Genomic DNA, 5498 nt, shown 5'->3' with positions numbered 1-5498 from the left:
GGGAGAGGGAGACCCGATCGAGCTCCGTTGCAGAATTGTCGACGCGGTGCCGCGTATATGTAGAAAAAGTCGCGTCAAATACACGAGGAAAATGATAAACAAGTAGATAAACGTTCCGAACATTGCAGTGAATATCTTTTTGTCCATACGTACCAATTTCCATCTGAAAAAAACACGTTCCGTGTTCCTATCTCCTATGTAGGTTTTGCCGTACAAATACGACGAAGAATACGAACGGTGACGGTGAACGTCGAGATCGAGATACGTCTCTCGGTTGTCGTCGGGAATAGTGCACTGTCGCTGACTCTGCTCTGGCTCCCCGAAACTTTCGATCGCGTCGGTGGCCGGGTTGGATTCCTGCTGCGTATGCACGCGCGAAACTTGCTTTTGCGCCGGTAGTTCTTGTCGATCTATGTTGTGAAATTCTAAGACGACGCACGTTTCTAAACACACTCTAGCCGGCCCCTTGTACGTTACGCAATATTCTACGTAAATACATAACGCATTCTCGGAGCGGACTCCGCGACAAGTAACGTACGTCCGCGCCGCGTGCGGTCACTTCCTCCGCGAAGCGCCACCGACGCCGCAGCCGCCGCCGCCGCCGCTGCCGTTGCCGCTGCCGCCACCACCACCGCCACCAAAGCAGGCACCGTACACCCTCGATGTATCACCAGCTACTTCCCTCGCGATCGAGCCTCTCGACGGCGTCGTATAATCGACCCTTATACTTACAGAGTTCTCCTTTTTCTCTCTCTTCCTTTCCCTCCCTCTCTCTCCGTCTCCACCTTTCTCTGTTCCTCTTCCGTTCGCGTTCGCGCGTTCGCTCCGTTCACACACATGTACGCATCCACGCACACAGCACCATGCGCGCGCGCGCGCGCCCGCGCTCTCTCTCTCTCTCTTTCTTATTTTCTCACTCTGTTTCTCCTTATGTACTAGACTCCTCCTCCCTCTCACGCAATTTCTGTGTGTTCCACACCTATCTTCTTCTCTGTCCTCTCTCTCTCTCTCTTTCTCACTCACTCACTGTTTCTCTTCAGCTCTCTTGGTTCGTTGTTTTTTCACGACCAAAAAATCGACGAAGCCTTAACAGGCCGGTCGGTCCGGTTGCTCGTAGGAATTTACAGTGTTCTCACTTACACGAATATGCGCGCGCGCCAAGTCACTCTAGCAACGGCGAAATCTTGTAGTATGGGTAAATAAACGCGGGATAATGTACATCTTTTGCGTAAGCGAGAGACGTGCGTTACATTGGACTCGTAGGATTCACCGCACTTTTTCGCAAGACGCGTATGTGAAACCGTCGAACCGTGCACCCTCTCTCCTTCAGCGGTACAAGGCAAACTATTGGATTTTGTGATGGCAAACAAGGAACCGACTCCGACTGGTCGCGCAGCGGGACGGGAGATGATAGTAGGGCGGGGGGAGGGGGGGAATGTACTGCGCAGGAGCGTACTGGCGCGACCAGCGGCGTCTCTGTTACCAACCACTCGGGCTTGTCGGGCACTCGGGTGCTGCTACCGATGGTCAGGCCGCCTCCCACGACATCGCACCGCCATCGCCAATATCGCCATGCGATCCACCGTCCGTGCCATCCTTGGCGCAACGAGCAACGTTCCGATGTCAGAGTACCAAGAGCGAATTTGTCGAAATTCTTCCACGCGTTATCGATAGCTATCGAGCTTGGGTGATCGTCGCTTCTCTGATTTTCGTGGTCGCGTGCGCTGCTCTCTCTCTCTCTCTCTCTCTCTCTCTCTCTCTCTCTCTCTCTCTCTCTCTCTCTCTCTCTCTCTCTCTCTCTCTCTCTCTCTCTCTCTCTCTCTCACTTTCTCTCTCGCACGCATGCGATGAGTCTCAAAACGGAGGAATTGAGGTCATTAAGGAACGGAGATAGTAGGGACCGATTGCGTGCAGATTCAATGACGGTATTATTCTTACATATATACATGTATTGTATGTATTATAATTGAGCGATATTTGTTAGCACCGCATAGTTATTCGCGTGATCCAAATGTAAACGCAAAAGCGCGTCTCTTTCCCGAATGATCCTTCGCGCGATTATCGTCATTTTTTGTTAGGCAAACGAAAATTCGCACGAGTTTTTCAACCTTTATCGTTTTCTCTTGAATTTGTCGCGTCTTGTGACTAAAATGAAAATGCAAATGTTAAGTACACATGCGCTTTCAATAGTGCAGATCTGAACCGAATTTCGACATTTCCCTCGTTGCGCGACATCCCGATATACGATAGGGGTATTGGAGACACCTCGGTGTTACGTACACGGCGATACGGCCCTGAGTTGCGGCGCCGCTGGCGGCAGTTTTGTTGAGGCGTAGGTACGTAGGTGGGTAGGTTGGTAGATAGGTAGGTAGAGAGAGGTGGGGAGGGCGCAGCAATGCGCAGTAAGACGCAGGGAGACGTGCGCGCGGCGCAATCTCGTAGCTCGTAGCCATTGTAGCCAACGGCTCACCCAGCTGTAAGCTGTTCCAAGAGACGAACGAATCCCCCCCATCTTGTAATCTGGGTCATGGGAACTGCGCAAAATAGCAGACAAGATCGCGCTGTTCGTTGAAAGCAGTAGAGAGATCGTCAGTGACTCTGCAATTTTCTACAAGTGCCGTTGTTTTGTTGCACATGCCGCAACGCGCCGTTCGAGAATTACGACTGCACTTATACGAGATGCACTGTGCGTCGCACGTCGCAATCGTTTTATCTCTCAATGAGCTTGACTGGTCGCCGACCGCAGGCCTGGCCCGGAGAGAGTCGCGCGTCGATTGGCCAATGGCCGGCCGATGATCTTTGCTCGGCCGCACTCGGCCGTCTTGGAGCCTCACGCGCGAGCCTCAAATCACGTTCACGGTATGACACTCGCGACAGCTTATTCCCGCGAATCGTGAAAAACAAAGAGAAAAACGAATTATCGCGATCGAAATCATTATCCGACGTGATTGATTTCTTCAAATAGTAGCATGTTGTAACGCGAAAATTGGAGAACTTTATAGCGATACGAAAGACTTTATTTTCCGTCTCTCTCTCTCTCTCTCTCTCTCTCTCTCTCTCTGCCTTGCACCTTTTTCTTCCTCTATTTTGTCCTCTGACTGGAGCATGGTGAAACGATAACATGGTATGTGCAGTTGGAGTCTCTTCCTAAATCTCTACCCTCTCTGTCTACGGACTGTTCATAAGGTTCAAGGGCTACCAACTGTGAAACGCAAAACATGAGGCGGTATTCATAGTCCGTTCATATTTTAAAATCGTTTTAAATAATAAGTCTTAAGATGTTAATACAGTCCTCGGATTGATTTATGACATGTTAATTATTCTTAAGCAGTCTTAAATGTAAGGCCCTGCACACAATAGGAGGAATAAGAAATTAGGAATAAAGATAAAACGATTTTAACCTATCAAAAATTGGATACATTGGAATACACGGGTTCTGATAGGTTGAAATCGTTTATTCTTTATTTCTAATTCCTTCTATTATGCGCAGAGCCTAAAGGCCATTCTACATTGGTCGTAGACGTCGCAAGTCACAAGCTTGTTGCTTCAGCCAATCCGATGCTTCAATTTTTAAGTCGTATGATGCTTATGACGCTTCCGACGCTATGATACGACCAATGTAGAATGGCCTTAAGAATCGACTATTGATACCGACCTGTTTCGCGTCGTAAAGTTGATTTTAAATCTCCTTGCGTGTGAAAGCAGCCTAATGTTAGAGTCCCATGAGGCCTATTGCTGGATTCACCCTGCATCCGATGTGCGTCGTACGATGCTCTGCAGGCAATCAGAAAACAGGATTCGAATGATATGAAGTAAAATCCATCGGAATCCTGTTTTCTGATTGGCTGCAGAGCATCGTACGACGCACATCGGATGCAGGGTGAATCCAGCATATGTCACATTGGCCGGGATTCATAGTCAGATTTTATATTTAAGACCGTCTTAAGTACGGTCTTAAGAAGTCACGAACCAATCAGAGGGCTGCATTAGCGTCTTAAGACATTATTTAAGACGGTCTTGAAATAAGAATTGACTATGAATACCGGCCATTGAGCGTTTCATGCGGTAGCGGAACAAAATTCAACCAATCACGAAGTACTTTTATGGGGCGCCGAGTGGTTCGCCGCTCGGTGCGATTGGGTGGCACCCAGTTGGACACGGCTCAATTGGACACGAGCCACTCACAGCGCTTGAGACTACAAAGAGCCGAAGCACCGGTCGCTGTGATTGGTGGTGTCCAATCGAGCCGTGGTCAATCGGGATCACCCCACACCAAACACATAATCTAAAGCCAGCGGCACACGATGCTTTTTTTCCTGCTGGATTGCTAGCTGGATTTGCGTGCTTGCTGTCGTGTTGGCAACAGTGCTGGTTGTGCTATTGGCTGTGTTGCTAGTTTGGCTTCAGACGATGCGAGTTTTAGTACTGGCTGAGCAACTGGAATTTATTACAAGTACATAAAAATTCCTAATCTGAGCCCTAAGGAGTCATGAACTTTACCGATAAATATTTTGGTTCGCGGGGAAGAGCAACGCTTTTTCTGCCAGATTCTTTCGTTTTATGAAAAATCGTCGATTGAGAATTAATCGCATGTGTTTACACGCTTCCCAGCGGCCATCTTCAAATGAAGCGGCGTCGTGATTGGTTCTACAATAAGCCAGCATGAAATCAAGCAAGAAAAATAGCACCGGTTCTATCACGAAAATCCAGCGGATCAGCCAACAGCGGGGCCTGCAAGCCATACAATTTCCAGCATAGCAGTCAGTCAGATTGCCAGCACAGTAACACGCAAGCAGGAAAAAAAGCATCGTGTGCCGCTGGCTTAAGAATAGAGACGCTATTCTTTGACATCATGCTCTGGGCCTCTATTCTTGGGCTACGTTCTAAAACTTCCTTTCCAAGGAAAATTTTGGGAGGATCCCGTTTGCCTACAGTTCTGATTGTAAACACCACTCATATCAACTGGTGCCTAGTAATTTTTCACTGTTTTGTCAATGAGATTACTTTATTTTTAAATTAGCCAATAAGCGATACATGTGTGCAATATGCGATGTGTGCAATCGGAGTTTTCCCAAAATTTTACTCGAAATATTTAGTACACGTGATGTATACTATAGCATATAGAGTAAAATCTTCCTCGGAGAAGACGTTTTGGAACATAGCCTTGAAAAGTATCGTATACGAAAAACTAAGGAAATACTATAGTATGCTTTACATATACTATAGCATTTCTCTAATTTTTCGTATGCGATACTTTTCAAGAATAGGGCCCCTGACCATAATGCTGGATTCACACTGTATCCGATTTGCGTCGTACAACGCTCTGCAACTAATCAGGAAACAGGATTCCGATGATACGAAGCAAAATCCATCGGAATCCTGTTTTCTGATTGATTGCAGAGCGTCATACGACGCACATCGGATGCAGTGCGAATCCAGCATAAGGGGCTCCACACAATAAAACAGGGAACAGAGAACAGAGAATAAGAATTTCAACC

General features: G+C 47.7%; 1 protein-coding gene across 3 annotated transcripts in view; it reads right to left on the bottom strand.

Moving 5' to 3' along the window:
- Sin3A (SIN3 transcription regulator family member A) overlaps positions 1 to 1413 on the bottom strand; it is an 18310-nt gene extending 16897 nt beyond the window's left edge. For all 3 annotated transcript variants that reach the window (XM_018516731.1, XM_018516733.1, XM_018516732.1), the window contains exon 1: positions 154 to 1413. The gene's annotated coding sequence lies outside the window, so the exon portion shown is untranslated. The remainder of the gene's footprint in view (positions 1 to 153) is intronic.
- Positions 1414 to 5498: the final 4085 nt, after the last annotated feature.

This window comes from Trachymyrmex cornetzi, unplaced genomic scaffold, assembly GCF_001594075.2.
Source record: "Trachymyrmex cornetzi isolate Tcor2-1 unplaced genomic scaffold, Tcor1.1 scaffold646, whole genome shotgun sequence".
In the NCBI taxonomy this organism is placed as follows: domain Eukaryota; kingdom Metazoa; phylum Arthropoda; class Insecta; order Hymenoptera; family Formicidae; genus Trachymyrmex; species Trachymyrmex cornetzi.
Note: the sequence above shows the minus strand (reverse complement) of the source record. Positions and strands in the feature narration are given on the sequence as shown.